At 36.9% G+C, this 24,532-nt stretch overlaps 1 protein-coding gene across 22 annotated transcripts in view; it reads left to right on the plus strand.

Annotated features, from left to right (window-relative positions):
• Positions 1-24,532, plus strand: part of PTPRF (protein tyrosine phosphatase receptor type F) — a 529,684-nt gene that overhangs the window by 161,856 nt on the left and 343,296 nt on the right. The window contains exon 1 of one of the 22 annotated variants that reach the window (XM_087889631.1): positions 7,821-8,007. The exons of the other annotated variants lie outside the window; for them this stretch is intronic. The gene's annotated coding sequence lies outside the window, so the exon portion shown is untranslated. Of the gene's footprint in view, positions 1-7,820; positions 8,008-24,532 lie in introns of those variants that run through there. 22 annotated transcript variants of the gene reach the window in all.

The raw sequence follows: 24,532 nt of genomic DNA on the forward strand, positions 1-24,532 counted from the left end.
CTGCGGAAAGACAATGGTGAAATATATAGCAGTGATACTTCTTTGTCTATATTTTGATATATTCTGCTAAATCATGCATGCTTGACGTTCCTTACATTTGTGAGAACCCCTGATTATATTGCCTAATTCAAGAAGAAATAACAGGAAACAATAGAAGCATATGTTGAAAATGTTGAAAAATCATTGCTCTCCAGAATAGATAAATGATGTGTAATCTGAGGGTTACTTGTCTTTAAAAAAAAAGTGGGGGGGAGAACCATGCTCTTACGTTATTTGTGGAACTTGTAGAGAGACAAGAACGTGTAGACAAACAAAAATAAATGTATGGAGTTAATTCCTGCAGAAGGAAAGATGGCAATATCAGCAGGAGAGGGGAGGGAGATTAGCAAACTATGAGAGTAGTGTAAAATTATATTTATATTATGGTGTAGAAAATATGGTCAGAGAGTTTTTCTCCATCCTTTAAAACTAAATGTGGAAAGATTTAGGATTAACAAAAGCAGCACTTCTTAATACAATATATAATCAGATTTTGAAGAAGTTGGAAATAGACTTTCAAACAGTAACAGTCTGCCATACCTACCATACATCTCTGACTTTTTTCAAGGAATGGAACCATAGAGAACATAATATGGGCATTTTTAAATTCTCACCCTGTACTTCATGTATTTTAATGAGTTACAGATATTTCCTCCAAGGGGAGAAGGGTCTGAAAATGATAGGTTTGGAATTATGCCCAGAAAAGGGAACTGCAGTTTGTTTCCAAGCTTTATGTTTTCATGTTAACACTGCTCTATGCCTGAACTCATCTCAGCAGCCATGGTTTATTTTGGACTTCTATCCCATCTTGCCTCCAGACTTTAATTATTTTGCCCACTTTGTCTTCTCCCTTTTTAAGAAGCCATGATGAAATAATGTTACGAAATAATGTTAAGCCCTTTTAGGAACATCTACCATGTGCCTATGGACACATTCCTTTGTGACAGCATTGTTTCTGAAAGGATACAAATATGGTCAGCAACATCTGGGTTCAATGAAACTAAGGCATAGGTGGCAGGGGATTCTACTTACCTTTACTACCGGTTCGCAACGGGATCGTGTGCGTGCCCTCGCTTCGCTTGCACGCCTTGCTTCTGCACATGCGCAGATTGCGAATGACGACATCCGGGGTGGTGGGCTGGGCCTCCTGCTGGTTTTACTACCGGTTCTTGAGAACTGGTCCAAACCGGGGGCAACCCACCACTGACAGGTGGACAAGATTATTCATATTGAAAGAAGCAGCTCTATAGTCCATTGTGGCACGTCCCTTTTCTATGGAAGCATCCTGTTACCCTTATCACAGAAGTGCCACTCTGATTTTTCTTGCCTTATCTCATCAACTCCATTACAATTTAGTGTACATAAACTTGTGAGAAAATATTTCTGTGTGGTTATTTTTAGTCTTTTGCTCATGTAGTTCTTCATTCATTTGATAATTGGCAAACAGCAAATGAGATGGAGTTCACTGTTTGTGTTGGCATTAAAGTTTAAATGTTTATAATACTATTATAAACTACTATTTAGTAGTAGTACTACAACTATTACTATTCATTTCTTCTTCTCTGCTGTTAAATATTTTACTATGACATTGCTTCCATTTACGGTATGGCTTTGGACTTTTATTCAAAGACTAGATAGTCTTCACTCCAATAAAGATTACGCCCTCTTGATATAGTTTTACAGAAGTGGAGGAATACTGCATTTGATTGTTGTAGTATGTTCAGTCCACCTGGTCTACAAAGTGGAAAAGGAAAAATGTTGAAATCTGTTTCTGTAAAAGGTAAGTAGTTCACACATTGTTATTAAATGTACAGGAAGCTGAGAGATGCTAGCATTCTTAATGTTCCACTGCTATATTATTATTAATGGTGGGCAATCCAGGTAGTAAATGCAATCTTAAATTGAGTTGAAACCTAGCACTTGAATTCCTTCTTAGTTTGACTTGCTGCCTTCTTTTATCTCACCAAGTCTTAGGTGTTTGGATTGCTGCCAAAACTTTTCAGCTAATTCTTCTAAGACATTTTTCGTTTTTCCTACTTACTTTATTCCTTACCTACAATTAATTCTGTTCCATTTCCAAGAAATTCTGTTGTATTTGAACTGACCCTTCATGCTGTGTTTTCTAGTCACTTCTAATTTACCATTGCAGCTCTACATTGTTACTATAGTAGGAGACTTGTTAAGTTTGACATGTTTGATCTAATTCAGAGGCCCCATACCAGACTTGTTAAATCATATTTGAACAGCCAGGAATAAGTGCAACATAACTGAATATTCTCTTTTTATCCCTTCACGTAAGTCCACAGTCTAGTTATTAAGGCACTTTGAATATGATAGGATAAATGTATCTTAGAGTATGCCTAGGCACAGACATACCACTTCTTGGCCACTCTTTAAACCAAACAAGGATCATAAGGCAACTGCAGATGGTAGCTACATGTTGCTGGGGAAGGATGCAGTAACTTAAAGGGGTTTAAATATCTGTTTTGGGTACCATAGCTGCCCATGGATTAAACTGGGATATGAATGCCGAGGAAGAAAAGGGGAATTGAGGAGAAGGCCCAAAATGAACAAATTTAGCAAACAAAAGGAATGATACATTCAGCCTGGGATTTTATTTTTCTGTTTGTGGGGGCTAAGCAACTGGTTGTGAATTGAGATGGTTTGTCATTTCAGTATGTGAGAAGGCTGTTACTGTATGTGCTTATTGATATTTACTAAATGATAGTGTGCATGGCACATGATTCCAGAAAAATAGTACTTAAAAACAAATGATAAAAAGTAGAACATCAGAGTTAAAACCATTTGCATAATAGAATATGCTATCTCCACATCTTCTAGTTTGTGCCTTTATACATCTATGGTTTAATATCAATACCTGTTTTCTTATTTAATAGTACCCAAAGGTGACTAAGCAAACCACAGAGGGTATTAAAAAAAACACTCTGTGCTAAAAAACAGTCAGTCAGTCAGTCAGCCTGCCTGCCTGCCTGCCTGCCTGCCTATCTATCTACCCACCTACCTACCTATCTACCTACCTACCTACCTATCTATCTGGAAGAAAGTACGTTGCCCTGTTTGAAGTTCTTCTTTATGTGATAGGTTTTTGGAATTCAGTTCTCACTTTGATGGTGTCCCAGTCCAAGAACTGTTTAATCCTTTAAATTATTTAATCCTGGATGCCATATCTATTCTGAATCAGTACTGTATATAAAATATGTTGATTGGTGACTTCTTTTGCCTTCTTTTTTGTATGTGTATATGTAATGATAGTGGAGTATATGATTGTGATCAGTCAAATCTCCACCTACTCCCTATTTAAATGTCAAGGATAATACTATATTTCTTAGTTCTGGTTTGTATATTACTACAATGGGTTGACATTGCAGGAAGAATAAAACATTGTAAGTAGAGAAAATAAATCAAGTTTCATAGAAATAGGATAGGGTTTTCAGTTAGAATACAATTAATGTGTGTTTTTATACAATTTTCAGATAATTTTGTAAACATTTATATAAATTTTATATAAACCATAAATTTAACATTTGTTTTTGTAATCTTCTTAGGCTCATAACCTTTTGCTGTTCACCAGAACTAGATTAAATTTACAATAATACAGGATTCTTATTGAGAAAAAAGCATGATGGTTAGAATGCAGGACTGCAGGGCTAACTCTGCCCAGTGTCAGGAGTTCAATCTTGACCAGCTCAAGGTTGACTTCCTTGAGTCAGACTTCCATCCTTCCGAGGTTGATAAAATAAGGACTCAGATTGTTGGGGGCAGTATACCAACAATGTAAACTGCTTAGAGAGGGCTGTAAAGTGCTGTTGTTATTGCTGTTTCAGGAAAACCTGTGTGGAGGATATCAACCTACACTGCTTTAAATTCAGATGTCATAAAACAGTTACATTTTTCTAAGAATGTAAGATTTCCACTGTATATGGATCATGCACTGAGGAATATCTCTTGCAAATTTTGGGCAAGGTGCACTAATACTCCTTCTTGAATGTGGAAAGCACACCATGTGGAGGGAGTTGTGGGCCAGAGAAGTATAAGGTAATAATTTTCTTAAAATAAATATAGTCCTTAAGCCAGTCTGGTGATAGATAAGACTGCTAAAGGACTCCTTTGTTCTTATACAGATAGGAGATGGAAAAGGGTGATTGATTGAATGATAGATAGATTGATTAAGATCCATCAAGCTGGTGTCAACTCTTAGGTCTCACAGAACAGCATTCATTGCTGCTGTAATCAGATCCATCCATCTTGCTGTTGGCAGTCTTTTTCCTCTTTTTCCTTCCACTATTTACTCAACTCAGTTGTTAATATCTTAAATTTTAGTTCACTCTAGTGAAACCAAATACCATTAAGTATTAGCAGAGCTTCGTGGTAGAACCCTTCCAATGTGACTGCCTGTCATACCCTTTCCAGGGTAAGAGTTTATTTTTGTCTCCTTCCTTGTGCGGTATAGTGTCATTTAACATCATATTGTCACTGTGCCAACCTCTGGTTTATGCAAAAATAGATCCCCTATTTGTTGGTCTATCATTATCTATTTTGTTGTCATTTTAAAGGCAATTAAGGGCTAATATATAATATATGCTAATATTTTAGTTGGACTGTATGAAGCTGCATTATATTGAGATAGTAGGGACTTCTTCCTGTTAGGCTCAAGTCTTAGCAGTCATAAGAACAAATTCACGTCATTTCCTTTGATAACAATTCAGAAATGGTTTGCCATTGCTGTCTTCTGTCTTGGGCTTTCCTGTTGATCTTCTATCCCAGGAATAACCAGTTCCAATTCTGTATATGTATTTTTTCCAGACCAGTCAAGGTTTGCTAGATTCCTGTCTACTGTCAATTCAGTATTCTAGGCAGTTGATTGTCTTTAAAGAGAGTGAAGTGAATGGGCAAACCTCACACATTTACTAAATCATTCAGAAGCCAGATGGTATCTGAGTTGAATGTACTTCTTGCAAGGATGTTTGTACTGATGTATTAGGAATCAGGTAGCACTTTTTCCAGCTAACACATTTCATAAATAGGCATAACCTTTTGTGAACTACAGTATTGTAAAAAGAAGTATTTCACTTTCCTCTATTTTAAAATAATAGATTATGCTTTTTTGATCCAATTCTCACCAGACGGGCACTCTTTTCCCTATCCACACACCTCAAAACTTCAAGGGCCAAGAGGTGATGTCACATTCCTTCTCTCCCTCCCTTCTTTGTAAGGCCATAGTGTATGGGTTACTATTTTTCTCATGGGCTACTATTAAGGGGAAAGATGCCCGATAAAGTAATCACCCCGAGAAAATAGGCGATGACAGCCAAAACAACTAAGCATAACACCAAGGCAGGAAGGTGAGAGTGTGGGGGGAAAAATAGTAGACTTCTGTTGGAGGTTGACCACTGCAAAAGGAGAGCATGCCTGTAGGGCAGATCCATGTCTCAGAGCAATGTGTGATCTTTGTCTTTTGCTCTGTTCTTTTCTCTTGCCAAGACCTAACACTTAATCTAGGTGAGTGTTAAATGTGATATGCTTTTTGAGTACATTGGCAGGAGATGTCAGGAATCAATCCTGGGATTTTCTATAGGCAAGTCATTTGTTCTGCAATGCAGATTTTAAATGTTCTGTTAAGAGTCGTCTTGAAAATTGCAATCAAGCATTGTATAACTTATCATTATATAATGATAAAAGATTACTGTTCTACAGATTTGTCACATAATGCGATTCTGTCTATATCCTTCAAACATTTGAGGTTGTGGAAAGGGTTCCTTCCTGTGCCTCCATCAGTCACTTTGTCTCAAACTGTTCCTATAAATGTAGTGTGATATATCAACTATAACCACTGAGTGAAAAGTCTGCTGAAAGAATGTAACAGACTGGGGCAATTCAGAATACCTGAAAAGCCAAATTTTACTCATCCTATAATCCTGCTGGTTTGTCAGGTGTAGAGACAAAAGTCATTGGAACCATACCTTACTAAGTAAACTTTTCTTTTCTGCGAAACATTTACCAGCCCCCACTTTTTTCTCTGAAACAATTAGATTTTTTACTGTTCAAAGACTGAAGTGCAGAGTGTCTGATAATTCTCTACAGTTTAATTTGTGGGCAAGGCCAGTGCCAGGATAAAGTCCTTTTCAGGAGGAAAGGAGAGGCATCTGTCACTGCTGTTTCATGTTACTTTTGCAGTGATTTTGAGGGAAAAGAAGGGAAAGAGTCTGGGAGTTGTCTGCTTTAAGCAGAATCAGTTGTGCTTAGGATAGTAATTAGGATTAGGATAGAAGGATATTAATATTTTGTATTGTCCTAGGAATACAGAGAACAGGTTCTTACTTCAATCCATATTTTTTCTGATTTTTATTCATTCTTTTTATGATGTCCAGTTAAATTTAGCACTGTGATCATCCAATTGCCTTTTTTAAAAAACTAATTTTGAAGACTTGGATTAGCAATGTGATCTTTTGCAATTGAAGTTTAGGGTGGGCAAAGTCCAATTCATTGTTTATTTTGAAGAAGAAATTGTATCATACTTGTTTTCCTCAGCCATTAGGTAAGCAATTTGTCTAAATAGCAGTTTTAATCAAGTTTAATGCTATCTTTCTGCATACAACTGTCAATAAGATATTTAAGTCTAAAGGTCTGTTATAATCAGCTAGATTATTAGGTTTGTTTATGGATCATACCTTATGGCTTTTCTTTGATAATAGTGTATGTCTGGCCTTTATTCCTAGTCAAATGTTAATTAGTAAATATATAGTAAAGTTGTCACCATTGCTAACAAGAATGTTTTGCACTGTTTGTATAGTTTGAATGCACGTATTAAATACTGACTAAGTCATTTGTTGCATATTACTCAATTACAAAAATATACATCTCTTATTTGATGAGTGGAAAGAGTGCTTTTAAGTAGAGCATGTGACACTAAACATAATATTTGGAAGGATTTCATTTTTTAAAAAAATATAGGCATAAGGTGGAGAGATATTTTATCTTATCTTGAAGTCTGATTTTGAAGAGTGGCATACTGTTTGAAAAATAAAATAAAGCACAAACAGATATGTTTAAACTTTCTCTCCCAAGCTGTGCTCTGAACAGCTGTTTCTAACTTTGCAGCTCTTTAGAATTTCTTTTCCCAAAGATATTGGTAGCATAGGTACAATTTTAATTGGGATCAAGGCTAGGAAGGGAAGATTAAACCAGCTGTCATGTTGTAATTCCAAAGAAAAATGGTGATGTGATGGGCTTGGGATTAAAAAATTAAACATTTATATGTTTACAAGAGTCATTTTTGGTTTGGCTTTCACAAGGCTGCTTGATATAAAAGTAGAGTTACTTATGACAATGTAGATATTTCAACTAGGGATTTGCTGATACATGGCTTAATCTTTTAACTTTACAGTAACATCAGTGTAATAATTTGAATCCTCACCTAATGACCACAGTTGGGACCAGAATCTTGATCGTTGAGTGAAGAAGTTATTAAGCGAAATGTCACATGATTGTTTCCCTCAATAGCAGCAATCTTAGCACTGCAGGGGTTAAGCAATCTTATGGGTTGTTAAGCAGATAGTGTCTCATGTAAAGAGTGCAGAGTGCCTCGGGAATGGGGGAGACTGTGGGAGGCTTGGCACCGGCCATGTCTGAACATCTCTCCACTCTCCACTCAATCCAAGATTTTTTTAGACCTGATTAGGAAGATACTCATTTATAGTTATGTTGAGCCTCCCCGGGCCTCCTCCACCCCTGTTGAGGCACCTTTACTTCTTAATTTACAGTACCTCACTGTCTCTCCACTTTCACTGGGTGGCAGCAGCTTGTGACCTTCCCTGCTGGCTTCCCCATTGACTTTCTGAGGAAGGCAACAGGGAATATTGCAAATGAACAAGGGGCGCTTGGCAGCCAACCATTAGTGCAAACAAGTTGATTGCAGGGCCACTGCAACAGCCATAACTGCAAGAACAGGTAAAGAATCATTTTTTTCAGTGCCATCATAATTTCAAATGACTGAGTGAATGATCATTAAGTGAGGACTACCTGCAGAATAAATGGAGAAAAGCATATGAACTCACTTGTTTATCAGCATAGCATCAATGTGTCTTCTCTATGGTAGCTATGAAAGCAATTTAGAAAATGTGGGAATAGCCAAAAAAACGGTAAGAATCTTTCTCTTTTCACAAGGAGCACCTTATTGAGATTCAGTTTGAATTCTAAATGTATATGATATGCCATCTTTCAAACTTAAGGGTAGATGTATATATTTATTTAGTAGCAAAAGCAGTTAGCTTATCAAATTTTGTGTGGTTGATACTGTTTTTTTTTTTTTTAAAATTCAATTAAGGGTACATTTTTCTTTTTTGTAGCTATTAAATTATCATAAGGCTAAATAAATCTGAAATGTTATTTCTAAGCCTTATATTTGAGACATGCAAATACAAGTTGCCACATGTAAATCGATTTTACTTGAACTAGAAAGCTCATACACTGGAATTCAAGTACATAGCTCTTGAGAAAGTAGTTTGTTATAGGTAGTTAAAAAAACCTGCTAGTATAAAAGAAAACCAGCATCTTTACTTACAACCTATACCTGACACTCTCACCCATGAATCCTAATGAGTTTTTTTGTGAGAAGGTAAATGAGTCTCAGATCCTTTATTTTGGATCTTTCTCAACCTAGCCTTTATAATTCACAGATATGTAGAATATCTAGACCTATTTCTAGGAATTCATGATGATTTTGACATTAATTAAACATTAATTATTGTATGTAGTCATCATACTACCTGGTATGTTCACAGAGGGGATTTAATTAAGGTTTAATAGCATACTGTACTATGCTGGAAACAATGTAATGACCTCTTTCTGCAGTGCTAAGTAATAATCATCTGAATAATTGCATATTTTTCAGATCTGAAATTGCTTTTAAACTAGAAAATCTGCATTTGCTTGTCATTTTTTACTGCCTTTCAATCTAAAAGTGAAGAATTTAACATAGTTGTTTAGGTATTATATTAAGAAAATAAGAAATTAAATAAGAAAAGTCAAATAAAGTATAACAGAAAAGATTCTCAGTTTCCAAACAACTATACATGCACTATAAGTTTGGATTCCCAAATACTAAAATATATGGAATTTTGGAACTATATCAAATTAGATTAAATTAAATAATATAATTTATTAAGTTTATATGATGCCTGATTTTCAATTGACTCTGGGAGGCTCAAAATAATAAATAATTACAGTCAAATCAATCAGACATAATAGATAAAGATAAAAGATGGCAAGTGTGATGAAACAAAGTGTCTCAGTCTCCCTCACCAAAGGCCTGAATGAAGAGCCAGATCTTCACGGTTCTTGAAAACAACAACAGAGTGGGGGTGCCTTCTGGATCTTGATGGGAACCTCATTCTTGAGCCCTTGAAAGTGGGCTGTTCAATTTTAACATACCATATTTTTCGGAGTATAAGACGCACCTTAGTTTTTGGGGAGGAAAATAAGAAAAAAAACGGATTGGCCTCCCGGAATACCCCCAATTAGCTGTTTCCAGCAGTGAATTTTAACAACAGGTTCGTTGGTTGTGAGCTCTGTGCCTTGCTTTTTTTTCTGCCTCTGAAACTTCTGAAACTCAGTTTCAGGAAAAACTTTTTTTTTCTGCCTCTGAAAGCCTCCGAAACAGAACTTCAGAAAAAAAGACTTTTTTTCTGAAGCTTTGTTTGGAGGCTTTTTTTCTGAAGCTTCTTTCAGAGGCTTTTTTTCCGAAGCTTCTTTCAGAGGCTTTTATTCTGAAGGACTTTCTGTACTCTGTTCAGTCTCCTTTCTTTGGTATTGGTATAGGTATATAGATTAACCTCTTCCAATCTGTTGGTTATTGTATCATTCTCCAGATTTGTTAGCATAGTTTGGTTAGAATCTTTACTGATTCTTCTTTTGTTGCTTGCCATATTATTTTAGATAAAAGCCTTTCAGAGGCTTTTTTTGCTGAAGCTTCTTTCAGCCTCTGAATTCTCCATTTGCGAGGCTGGGTGGGGGGGCTACATTCGGAGTATAAGACGCACCCAGATTTTCACTCTCTTTTTTGGGGGAAAAAGGTGCGTCTTATACTTCGAAATATACGATAGATAGTCTCTTTGACCCTTCTTTCAAACCAGTGGTCCTCTCTGTCCAGAATGTTATTTTGGGGGGGGTTTAATATATTTTTTATTATAGTTTTGATTAAATGATTTGAAAGGGATGCTTTGCAAAGTGTGTTAGCATAAGCAAACCATCTCTAGTATTAAAACAGCCATGTCCTCTCAAAGGATTCATGGCTGCTCCTTCCTTCCTTCCTTCCTTCCTTCCTTCCTTCCTTCCTTCCTTCCTTCCTTCCTTCCTTCCTTCCTTCCTTCCTTCCTTCCACAAATCAGATCTTTAGACTGGGTTTGACATTTTTAGCCATTTATCAAATTCTTCCCTAGGTTTTGGGATAGGAAGATGTTGTTTGACAGTGTTAAAAGTATTGTCACAAAATGCTATTCCAAGTAAAGCTGCCTTTTGCAATTAACTAACTGGTGGTGATTTTGTCAGTGCCAATGATATTCAAGTGGTGCTCCAGGTATTTTAGAATTGCATCCAAGACACCTATTAATATTGATACCATCTTTGCTTTCTTTTGCCACAGTCGTTTAGAACCACAATTAAGAACAGAATTTCTGTTGTAAAGCAAGATGGTTATTAAGTGAGTTGCACGCAATTGTACAACCTTTATGTCTGGGTTGTTAAGCGAATCACTGCAGTTGTTAATTGAATCATGAGATTGTTAAGCAAATGTGGCTTTCCATTGACTACCATTGACTTTGCTTGTCACAAGCCACTGGGAAGGTCACAAATGGCTATCCCATGACCCTGAGATGCTGCAGCCACTGTATATACATGCTGGTTACAAGTACTAAAATTATGACTATGTGTAGATGCTGCATCAATTATTAATTTAATTTAATAATTTAATATTTAAATTTATATACCGCCCTTCTCCCGAAGGACTCAGGGCGGTGAACAGCCATAGGTAAAAAACATAGAATACAAAATTTAAAAACAATTTAAAATATATTAAACAATTTGGCCCAACAGTTAAAATCCCCCATTTAAAATTAAAATTAAAATTACAGCATTGGAGAGTTAGGCCAATTATGAGTGTGAGGACAGGTAATGTCACCTTTTTCAGTGCTGTTGTAATTTTTAACAGTCATCAAATGAATGGTTGTAAGTCGAGGACTATTTGTATTTGCAGGTGTTTATATTTGGTTAATTTTTCCAGTTCTTTCTTGTCTATTCCTCTGTCTCTGGATAAAGAAAAACATGTCTGGATAGTGGACACTACAATATCCACTATCCAGACATGTTTTTCTTTCATATCAACAATTGTTAAATCTGGAGTGTTGAGTGGCAGGTGCTTGACTATTTGTATTCTAAAGTCCCAGACCATTGGGAATACAGAAACTTGTGGTCCCACAAGTTCCTGCTCTCAGGCAAATCATATTTCTCACAGACAATGCACCATTGTTGCTACTTGTCCATGCCATTGTTTGTACCTGTTTCCCTGCAAATAAGCCCTATCCTGAAAATAGGCCCTATCATGTTTTTACACATGTGCCTAATATATGCCCTACCCCCCAAAATAAGCCCTACTTAAGAGTTTGTGCAGTCACCTGGCTGTCCATTCCATCTGGTTGCCCGTGTGACGAGATAGGGTGGTGGTGGAGCTGCCCCACGCACCCCACAGTCAGGCCATCGATACCCCAACACCTGCCTCATGGTGACAGCACCGGCAACCATGAGCAGCAGGAACCCACATGGCTGCCGGCCCACTTCTTCTGCTTGCTCGTGGCTGCAATGGAGCAAGTGGTGTGTTGGTGCCATGGCCGTGAGGCAAGGCAGGTGTCAGGGCATGGCCTAGCTGTGAGGGACTCATGTCAGCATCACTAATGTGTCACATGGCTTCCTGCACTACCGCGAACAAGCAGAAAAAGTGAGCCTCCTGTATGGGGGGGGATTAGAGGCCCCCCAAAATAAGCCCTAGTGTTTATTTTGGGGCCCAAAAGAAAATAATACCCGGTCTTATTTTCGAGGAAACACGGGTAGTTAGTGCAATCTTCTTGCAGCAGCTAACTAGCAGTCCACCGTTTCTTCAGCTTCTTTGCAGAGACTTTCTGTTGCTATCTTTTAAATTCTGACTTTGGATCTTAAGGCTTTGTCTTTTGCAGCCAGAGTTAGCTTCTCTGTCTCTTACTTCAACTTTCCTGTTTTTAGCCATTTCCAGGTCTCCTTATTATCTGCTTTGCCTCTGTAAGCTTTCATGGTATCTTAGCTTTAGTACATCTTCTTCACTGTCCTTCAGATATTCTTCCACACCCACCTATTTTTCTTGGTAAGAAGAATCTGTCAACATCCCTGCATGGATGAAGGGCATAATTCATTGTCATTATATTTCTGAGCTTACTATCCAGGGCTTTTAGTTGTGCTTGAGCCCAGTCCACTATTCCAACTATGAATCTAATGACTGGAATTGCCCAGGTATTAATTGCTTTGATGGCATTTCTTCCTCCATTCGAAAAGTACTAAAAGTTTGGACTTTTAAGATGATCTTAGCTTTCATGGTATGTTCATTTCAAACTTACTTTGTGACTTTAGGCCGCTTGATGTTATCAGCCTGAAGGGTGCCCAAATAGTTGTATCAAGCATCTTCATGTAGACTCTTGATGTTATTTCCATTGGGCATCTTGATTAATTTAATTTTAAAAAATGGAGCTTGGATTGTGACATCTTGGCACACATTTGTTATTTTGATCAACATAGTTAGAAACAACTGTTTATTGGTCAAGTTTTGTCACAAGAAACTGTATTATTTCAAGTAACATTACTCTACTTGACATACTGCAGATAACCTTTCTGTATTTTTAAGTTGAACTTGATTTTGCACATTCATTCGTATAGGTCACAATATGCAGTTGAAGTTTCAATTAGCAAATATATGCAATAGTCATGCTCAAGGTGACCTTTGAGAAGTAGATTTTCCAGTGAGTCTGGGCTTGAATAAATTATTATTATTTTTTAACATAAAAATATTCAGAGGTCTGCAGATGCATATACTATTAAATTTTAATTTTAATCATCTTGTATATGTTGCTATGGTAGTGTTTCTTAAGAATACAAAAAATAGGACCTTCTCAGTTGTGATTGTGAGCTCTATCCTATAAAATGTGGGTTTAGCTCCCTTACTTTGCCTTTCAACAAATTGTAATGACTTTAGTATTCAGATCAGCTTCAAATTGCTGGTTGGAGTCAGGTGTTTTACAATTGTAATTGGTTAGTATTGTAATTTTGATAGTTTACATTGAGATTTCTTAATCCTGATAAGTTTTATATTAGAATGTATAATATTGATTTAAAATGTATTACTGTCTATCAAGGTGGATTTGATTTAAATCAATTTAAATCACTAGTAAAAAGGCTTGCTTTAAATCAACTTGATTTAAATCATAATTTTTAAACAGCAACTGTCATCTCTGCTACACCTCTGACCTCTGTTGACTTACTGACAGTCCCAATGTTGCAGAATATACAGCCTCACGCTACATAACTAAACTCCATTTCTTGCTGAATAAACTAAATTATTTATCTATCTTAAATAGAATATCTTTAGATAGATATTTACTCCAAAAGCATTTTATTAAAATAAATTTGATAAAAATTTGATTTAAATTTAAAAATCTGATTTAATTTTTTTTAAAAAATCATTGATTTTTATCCACCCCTCTGACTATACATGTAGGATGTTTTGTACTTGTTTAGAAAATTAGGAATTAAATAACTGACTGAATGTTATATAGTGCTGTGATACTTTCTACTGGATATAATATATTTGAATTAATTGCCTTACATTCTTAGATTCCACTATATTTCTACAAAATGTACATTGTAAATAATATTTCTTTTTTTATTTAGCATATGGCACTTCATACATGGACTAGCAATGTACAGAACATTTCCACTAGATTAGTAGAACTGAGTAAAATTTAACTGTTAAGAAGATCTATGTTCTTCTATATCAATGTCTAGGCCATCTAACCATTGAAGCGCATTATTGTTTATATTTTTTAAAAATCAGATACAGGACCAGTATATGCCTTCATCTTACACCCAGTTACAGTAAATATGGAATTTAAATTCCACTTGGACTGCATTTTAGATTACAGGTAGTTCTCAATTTATGACCATAATTGGGACAGGGACTTTCATCATTAAGCAATAAATTCGTTAAGTGAGCTACATTTGATTTTACCTTTTTTTTTGCCACAGTTTTTAAGTGAACCACACAGCAGTTAAGTGGGATCCAGCTTCCCACATTGACTTTACTTGTCAGAAGCCTTCTCCCTAAAAGATTGCAAATAGTAACCACATGATCCCAACAAATATTATAAATACATGCCAGTTATCAAGTGCTTGAATTTTGATCACATGACCCCGGAAATGCTGTAATGGTTATAAGCATGAGGGCAAGTCATAAGTCATTTTTTCAGTAGTGTTATAACTTTAAATCGTCTTTAAACAAATGTTAGTAAATCAAGGACAACTTTTACTGGATGGTTCTTTCTTGACGTGACTTGCAAATTTTTATACATGGAATTTTCATGAACTCTCAAGAATCTAAACATTGTAATGGCTTTTTATTTTAAACCAAAGACCCTAGAACTGTTGTGTTTGCCAAATACAAAGAATAAACTTTTTGGGAGAAGAAATGAAGTCTTTTTCTGTACCAGTGTAAATTAAGTAAATTAGATGTATAAAATGTTTCTATGTCTCTTTCCTATATTTTGTGAGACAGCTAATCACATTCTTTGTTTTAAAAGGTTAGTTGTTTTATTGGCAGGCTGAATTACAAATGCTGAATTGGAGAGATGATTCATATATAGCCTGAAGAATACCTACCAGAGTATCATGGGAGTAATAAAAAACCTGTCCAGTTTAGGGTTTAGCAGAGTTTGATTAATTAGTTGTTGCATATAAGATCCTTCTGTTACAGGATTGTATTGTGATTTTATCTGTTCTGCAGATAATTGTGAGATTTTTCAGATAAATAACGAGCTAATTTCTGTAGTCTGGATTCCTGTTTTCTGCTGAGTATGAGCAGAATAATACAGTTTTGTGATATCTTGTTTTTATGTTTCTCCAAGATGGTATTGGAAATATAAATTATTATCTTTTTTTCTGGTGGCTGTTGCAAAAAGGACAGCTAAATTGTGTAGCATAACTGGGAAAGTAATTGTCACAACTAAGATGGCTGTTATAGAGATTTCCGTTTATTGGTGAATCACTGGGGGTGGAATCTGTTCAGTACTGATATGGAAAAGAAGAGTTTCTATCAGAGATCATCTCTAGATGTCAATGGAAAGAAGTCTTGGACTGAAAGGTTAGAAATTGATTAAGTCTGACAAGTGGCTGGACATTTGGTAAGGGATGTAGGCAGAAAGAATATTGCATTACAGTATTGTGAGTTTGGTCAACATTCTTTCAAAATAAAAGCTGAAAGAAAGAATTGGTCAAAAAATAAATCCCGAATAAAAGATTCAGATCCAAAGTTATTATGTCACTAAAATGGAAAACCTTAAGATTGAGAGCTTGGAAGAATAGATTTTTGACACAGAAGCTCAAAGCTCATAAGAGTTCCTTGCAGTACCCTTGTAGAATCATCTGCTTTAGAACAAATAAAGTTCTGGTCTACGAATACTTACACTGGTAGGTCAGTTCTGCAACACAGCTTCTGAATATAATCCTTATGCAGAATTGTGAAATCTATCCATGTAACAGTTCCATGTTGAAAAAGTCCAGAACTGTTAAGTTGATACTGAATTATACTTCAATAGGATTTCAGTATCTGAAGTTTCTCAGGTCTTTCCCTTCTTTCACTTTAATTCTTCCCTAGTAAGGAAACAAATTGAGAAAAAAGACCACAAATATTCTTTAATCAATCCTTTCCAGCTCTCTCTACACCAACGTTCTAGTCCCATCATTTTATTTAGTTGTTAAGAGAGTTTATCAAAGGTATATTAAATCTGACATTATTTATGTGTATTTAAAATGCCTATTTTGTTGGAGTACAGCAATGGTGGGTTGCTACCGGTTTCCCCGAATTGGGTGAACCGGTAGTGGCGGCAGTGGGAGGCTCTGCCGACCCGCCCAGATGCTTCTGTGCATGCGCAGAAGCCTCTGTGCATGCATGTCCATAAGCGAACCAGTAGCAACAAGTTTTGAAACCCGCCGCTGGAGTGCAGGTAGTCTTCTACTTACGATTACAATTGGAGCTGGAATTTGCAATGTAAGTCATTGTGGCCCTAAGTAAGGCACAATTTTATGAATTTTTTTTATGGAGTTCATTCATCAAATCACCACAGTTGTTTAGGAAATCCAACTTATCCAGCTTTTTATCGTTAGTTAAGACAAGTTCACTGGTAAAGCAGAGTGAATATTCTACTACAGATGATTGATTGGGATCATACTTTCTTGACATACCCTTCTCTGCAGATGAATATAGAACAGTGATGGCTAACCTTTTTGCCGTCGCGTGCCAAAAGCGGGGGGAGCACGGGGAAGTCGCCCACGTGCATGCCCACACCCATAATTCAATGCACCCCATCCCCATGCCCCCCTCTCCGCTTTTAGCATGCGATGGCACAGTGGGCCCAGTAGGCCCGTTTTTCACACTCCCCAGGTTCCAGAGGCTTTCTAGAAGCCTGGGGAGCGAAAACAGCCTTCCCCACCCTCCTGGAGGCCCTCCAGAGGCCAGAAATAGCCCATTTCCCAACTTCCGGTGGGACTGGAAGGCCCAAAAATCAGCTGGCCAGTGCACGCATACACGCCGGAGCTGAGCTATGGCAATGCTTGCGTGCCCACTGATATGGCTCTGTGTGCCACCCGTGTGGCACCCGTGCCATAGGTTCACCATCACGGGTATAGAGCTTTAGCATAGTTGTTTAATTCAGTTTCTTATTGTAAGAAATCCTAAAAATGAAATACTTCCATCAACATAGGTAGCAATGTTGCCCTGTCATAGGGTGTCTGTAGAGCCTCTGCACTCAAAATTCCTTGTTCTGAGGATCTCTCAGAGGCAGACAGTGGGTGAGGAAGATGAGAGAGGGAGGTAATGGAGACTTGCTAGCTGCCTTGAGCAGTTTATCGTCTTGGGTCATTGCTGCTTGTGAACAAAACAAGACTTTTACATTTTGCAAATATTCTTCTAGCTTAACGTTAACATTAACTATTGGCAATAGTTGTAGGACTTTTGCTTTAAAGGCCATTTCCAGTGAGTTTTATGATGCAGAATAAATTGTATCAAACTTGAAATGGGAAAAGAAGCAAGTCTTAAGGCACTAATTTAAAAATTCAGTTTGTACTGAAAGAATCTGTAGATCTTAGGTGGTGAGTGGGAGGAGAAGATTAAAGAAATAAGCTTCAAAATTTAATCTGATATGCTTTTGGGTTAGGGAAATTTAAAGACATTTTGAGTTGGATCTTATGCAGATATATATGGGAACCATTACGACTGCAGTTGTTCTGTTTATTTCTTTTGGTTTCCTAGCTTACTGGAGTAATTTATTCAACAAATCAGTAAAGCACAGTGTTCGGCTGGGGGTCCTGAGTACAAGCCCAGCTCACTCAGCCATTAAACTGCCCCTATGTAAATTGTTCTATTTGAAATTAGTAAAGATTGCAGGAGTTTATTTTATCTAAAACTGTGTTTTTAGATATGGATCTATTTGCATGCAGTGAATTATTTGAAGTGCTTCAATCTTTAGAAGAGGACCATAATCTTGAAAATGAAACCTTTTCTGGCCTGCAGTTTACTGTGTGATTTATTCCCCTCCAGGGCATCCTTCTTTCTGTTTAGCATTCTGTGTGCCATACTGAGTACTGGGCCTTGTTTAATCATTTTGGTTCTTGATTGCTTCCTAGTATCCATGGGTTGCATCTTGAATCTAGTATTTTGCATTACAAATCTGGTCTCGGGAGATGGGCAGAATATATGGCTCCATCTGCCATGTCTCATTTTAGTTTTTTTCCAATGTGTTTCCATTAACAGGTGAAATACTCGGCCCACAGAGAATTTAGCTCATGTGTCTGTGCACAATTGAGTAGGAATGCTGTACAGACAACAGTTGTGCAGCCTAGTGATGAGATGATTGCAATAGAAAATATTGAAAACTATTAATCTACTACTCATATTGCAGATAATTCAGTGGCATTTCCGTTATAATATTGTGATTTAAGCCCTGTATAATGCTTCCCTGTTTTGAATTCTAAATTCAAAACAGGATGAATGTAAGAAAGCTAATTCAACTGTGTGATTTTTGAGTCTTTGGGAGTTAGCTGGAAATATTATAAAAATGAATTTATAGCTAACTATAGTAACACTATGGTAATAATTAACTATAACATGTTACTGAGAGTGAGACATGGCTGGGCATTAGGAAAATCTATTCCCAGTGAAAATTAAAACTAGGGTTAGGATTAGGCTTCCTTGAAGCCAGGGCTGAAAATGAACATCTGTGTTAGATTTGGAGAGGCTCTCTAATGAAATATGTTATAGATTTCTTTTTGAACTAGTTTGGAGCACAGTAACTGCATTGCAAAATCCTAATGCCAGGGAAAATTAAAGCTAGGGCTTGGGCTAGTTTCCTTGAAAACAGGGCTCTTCAAGGAAAGTGAAGGGAGGACAACTTTTTGTTCGGAGAGTGGGGAGGATTTCCCAGCTCAGAAATGTGGCTAGCTGTGTTTTAGGGAGAAAGAATCAGTTTCAGCTGCCCTCCCAAGTGCCTGATGACTCTTACTAGATTTCAGCAGGATTTTGGGTTATATGCTGGTGATGCTTAGTTATACATTTCCACAGCTCTATGGAAACCTAATATAATTTGAGCCAATTGAACTTTAATTCCAAAGTTTGTCATAAAGAGAAGGTACAGCAACAGAAAGGGCACTTCTCTCTTTAGCTGATGCTGCTTAAGGTAGGGATTGGAGCATGCCCACTCTATGAGACCCACAGCAACCAGAGATGGACAGCACCACAGATAACTTGGCATGTGGCATTTTATAGGCGATAACCAGCATCTTCAATCATGCATAAAAGCCTACTGGGAACCACTGCAGCTTGCAAAATAGTGATGTCATATGGGTGTACTAAGGTGTGCCCATTACTACCTGCACTGCTGCAGAGAAGAGCAATAAAGATGCTAAGGAGCCTGGAAGTTAAATCCTATGAAGGAACTAAGTATATTTAGTTATTAGCTGAAGGAACTAAGAATGTTTAGCTTAACAAAGAGAAGGCTGATGGGAGACATGATAGCAGCCTTCCAATAGTTAAAGGGCTGCCACAAGGAAGAGGACTTTGATTTATTGTCCATAACACCTGAGGGTACAATAAGATGCAGTGTGTGAAAGCTCACTGGGAGGAGATCCAATCTAGAAATAAGGAGGAATTTTCTGGCAGTAAGAACTATTGAGCAATGGAACAGCTAGCCACCTGGAATTGTAGGTGCTCCACTGCTGGAGGTTTTCAAGAAAAGATTGGACAACCATTTGTCCAAGATGGTATGAGGACTCCTGCTTTATGCAGGAGGTTAGACTAGAAGATCCTCAAGGTTCTTTCCAGCTCAATGGTCCTATGATACATGAGAGTAAGCTACTGACACATATTACTAGAAATATCCTAAATTGATGGTAATCAGTATCATGAAATTGCTATGATAAGCAAAGGTAGAAACAGAAGAAATATCTTTTATATTTTAATATTGCATGCCACTTTATTTTTGTGCCCTGTTGTCATGCCTGATATTTGCAAAAGGTTCCTTCTTCATTGCTTCTAACCAGTCATTAGAGTAAATAGAAAGTAAATATATTTACTATATATAGTAAATATAAGTAAGTATAAAGTAAGTACAGTAAATATAAATATTGCAAATATAAAGTAAGTACTTATAATTCATTATCTTCTTGCTTGTTCACTTAGAATGATACTTTTATGATATTCCAATAGAAATATTTCAAGTTTTATATTTCTCAAAACAGGTAATCTTTGCTATCGGGGTGAAATGCTCCCGGTTCGGACCGGATCACCCGATCCGGTAGCGATGGCGGCGGGTGGTTCGGAGAACCGGTAGCAAAAATCCCTGCCCCCCCCAATGCCCAGCTGAGCCGGGCGATCATTTTTTAAAACTTTTAAAAGCATTTTTTCTATAACCTCTTCGACCAAAAAAATGTTTTTAAAAGTTAAAAAAAAAAAAAAAAAGCTGACGATCCCAGCTGAGTTGCCTGATCATCAGAGGCTTTTAAAAGCATTTTTTTCTGCAACCTCTTAAGGTTGTAGAAAAAATGCTTCTAAAAGTAAAAAAAAAAAAAGTGGGTTACGCCCACCCAGTCACATTACCCCCATCACCACCAAGCGACGCCCACAGAACCAGTAGTAACAAATTTTACATTTCACCACTGTTTGCTAGGCAATTTTTCAAACTTCGGCAAATCCCCCAAAAGCTATATATGATCCAGGGGCATGAAGTGAAGCACGGGGTGTCTCAGGAGGTGCGGGAGGCCTTGGGAGGTCCAGGACAAATTGAATTGAACCTGTATTAAGCTTCCTGGGATCTACCCCATCCCTGAGGCACCCCATCCTTTAATTACTGCATCTAGGAGAGCAGGAGGAGTCATTAAGTGAGGCCATCTTATTTAATGGCTGTGTCATAATTGTGATCGTAATAGGCAAGCTCCATTATGATTGTAAGGCAAGGATTATCTGTATTCTAATATTAAAACCTTATACTGAGTTTATATTGCTAAGGACATTGTCACATAACGAAAATATTCTATATTTTTATTTATTAAATCTTAAGTTTAAGCAATTAGAGTAAAACTTAGGGTCTACTGATGCATAATTTCATTTCTTCTGAAAGATTTAATCTAACTCTGAGTCTAGATCAGAGTCTACCTTACAGTGACTCCAGGTTAGATTTTCATGATATCCTATCATTTATTAAAACATTAAAAGGTATGTTTCTCAGTTTACTGAATTATGTCTAGGATTTTTCTCCTCTCGCTCTAGCTGTTCGGTTGTCACATTTCTGTTGAGTGTTAATTATTGGAATTTATTCCTGTGGATATGTTTGGCGAGCTGTTTGTAGCTGGAACTGGCTTCACTACAGAAATGCAGCTGTGTGTATCAAAAAGGATGGTTTGGATTGATGAATATTAGTGCATTAGCTGAATGAATGGTATGTCATCCAACTTCTAATTTTGTAAATGATGGGTGTAAAGCTTTAGCTAATGTCTTTTAAATAATTAATTGATGTGTACAGGCACATTTTAAAACCATTTTCATTTTGTATGTTACGATGGGGCTTTGATTAATTACTCTTTCTTGCAAAGTTGTAATAGAAGACTCTGTGAAGAAACATTATATTTTTCATTGACCAGCTAGTAATGGATCAGTTTAGAAGCAGTTGGCTGTAGTTCAGGTTTATTTATTATTGAGTACAATGGTATGTACATTAATGTTCAGGTAATAGAAGCAGCTGTCTATTTTGATGAACTACTGCCCCCTGTTTTTCTTATATTATGTACGTTCTTGAATTGGACAAGTACTTCCTTGTATATGAATTTGGCACTTACTCTTTCACTCTTTCACTGGAAATTAAGTACCTGTGTTCCTTATCTACTTGCTCAAGTCTTCAAAAACTGACACTTACCCCCAAGAACCTATCCTGATGCTGTTATCAGATTGAACTGCCCAAACTGCAACCTTTGTCATAGCAAATATGAACACTATTGTTCTCAGTTTAATCAGTGTGCCATAGCAAGTTCTCAGAGGTTGAACATGGTTCTATGCCAAGCTAAATCCAAAAGCTACTCAACTACTAAGAAAAGTGTTGTTGTATGACATTGAATGTATTCAATAATGGAGAACAAAATTTACTTCTTTGCCTCCAAGAGTTACCAATGAGTCTGCTCGGTATTCAGAAGTAATTGTGACAGTTGCTTGAGCCATTGCTGTTTTCCATAGCCACCTGTGACAACAGAAACTCCCACCATACTAGCTGGAATATCATTTGAAATCCATTAACCTCTGGGGTTAACCCCCGTCCTACCCTGAAGAATAGTTGATGCAAGTGTACAATTTAGTGGAAAGCAGTTAAACCATGATAAGTATAATAGCTTTTAGATCTCTTTCCTCTTCCCCAGTAGGAAAAAATACAGATCTGGAGAGTGTCATGCTGCATGTGTTGGACAAGTAAGAAGTTGGGATAGACCAAGTTGGGGGTGAAAATTGTTTAGAATTGCAATTTATGCTTGAATATATGGAGCAAATATAGCTCCTCTTGCCAGATACTTTTCTATGCAGACCTCTTTAAAAGTCTTCAACAGGATGTATTGAGATTAAAGTGATAGGGTTATAAAAAATTCAGCAACTGAATTATTTCCAATTTAGAACCAATTTATTCCCCAAAACTCTAGGCAGGAACTTTCTTAGGTTACTTCTTACAACTTGCTTATGAACTGATGAGAAGGCAGCTCTTTTTTCACTGATAAGAAGGGAAAATACAAGTGGCTGTTTATACCAACTGTGTCCTTGAATTTTCGTTGGTTTGTATACTAACTGCACAAGAGTTAAGGCAACCTGCTTGACACAGAACCCATATCTTCATAGGCAGTGGTGGGTTGCTACTGGTTCACCCCAGTTTGGGCGAACCGGTAGCAGTGACAGTGGGAGACTCCGCCCACCCTCCCGGATGTTATCAAATATGATCAGAAGTGGCGCAAGCGAACCAGTAGCAAAGGTAAGTGAAACCCACCCCTGTTCATAGGGAAGAAATGCTGTTTCAGATAGACACTCCAGCCCTTCAAACATTGAAGCAGGAACAACAGAAGAAACTGGAGAAGTGGCTGGATTGAAGCTAGAAGAATCACTTTACATATCCCCAGTAGACTCAGAATTAACTCATTGGAGTCCCCAGAAATGATAAGTAACCCAGCAAAGAACATCTAACAGTAAATTACATTAGATGTTTTTTTCTTTATTCTACATGGAGTTAAAAATTCTTATTTCTCTATAATTTAGGGGATTGAGTATGTTCCCCAGCTTTGCATACCATTCTACTGGCTAGGTTGGAAAGTATTAATTTTATTTATAAATGTCTGGCAGTCTGCAAACTAAATTTCATTATCTCCCATGTCAGGAGAAGGTGGTTATTTGTAGCAGACAAATTCCATTGTGTCGTTTGTTTGGAACATTATATTTGATTTTATAGTTTTAAGGAGTGCTATATTAAATTTTCTTGATTGTAATTAAAGTTGGATTTTGTTTATGCATGTTGGAATTGATTTATCTTCCAAGAAGGAAAATAAGTATTGAAACATTTAGTGACACCCTTATGTCCTACATGGTCAAGAAGTAGGCTTGTGTAAATCATATTCCACCTTTTTTTTTTAATTTCTTGAACGACAGCCTAAGTTGTGAGAAAACTCTCTCTCTCTCTCTCTCTCTCTCTCTCTCTCTCTCTCTCTCTCTCTCTCTCTCTATCTCTCTCTCTCTCTCTCTCTCTGTCTCTGTCTCTGTCTCTGTCTCTCTCTCTCTCTCTCTCTCCCCCCACTCTCCCTCCCCCCCCCTCTCTCTCTCACACACACACACAATAGGAGGACAATGCCGAATGAGATTCCTCTAGTAGCAGAAGGGACTATTAAGCTACTAATGCAAAGAAGCAAATAAGACGAAGATGTGAAAATCCAGAGAGGTTTTGTGGGAGGCAATTTGAAAACTCCAGCCTTCTATTCAGGGGCTCAACCATTCTGTTGCAATACTGTTTCCTTACGAAGACTTTCTCCCAAAAGATAGAATACTTTATTCAGAAAAATTATTCTATCTTGCTTAAAACACCCCTTTCTTTATTCCATACTTGTAACATTTTATATTCTTATGTGGAATGGAAGAATAGAAAAATATGATATCTAAAGAGCGATAAACACATAATACAAGTATTTATTGTAGCTTTAAAAAACATTTAATTTTTGTAAAACTGCTTTGAAACTGATGCCTGGCCATTCACCCAATGCATTTTATAAGCAAAATATTTGTGCTTTTGGCATGTAATATTTTATTGATCTTTAAAGCTCTATAAAATATCAAGTTGTTATATAGCACCAATGAGTTGGCCAGAGAATGGATTTACCGGTAATTAAACATGATCTCAATTACAGGAAGACTTTGCTTATCACTTTTCTCCTATTATGTGAGCAGCAAAAGCTTTCAAGCTGATGTAGATCCTGCAAAATAATTGTCTAATCCTGGATCTAATTCTGATCTATATATTATTACCACATATATTCATTTGACTAAAAATGCATTTATTCCATGAAAAATATATCATGACACCAGTGAACCTTACAGCAGCACTTGCAACTAAATAACCTGTTCAAT

This window comes from Pantherophis guttatus, chromosome 3, assembly GCF_059756535.1.
Source record: "Pantherophis guttatus breed Tessera chromosome 3, ASM5975653v1, whole genome shotgun sequence".
In the NCBI taxonomy this organism is placed as follows: domain Eukaryota; kingdom Metazoa; phylum Chordata; class Lepidosauria; order Squamata; family Colubridae; genus Pantherophis; species Pantherophis guttatus.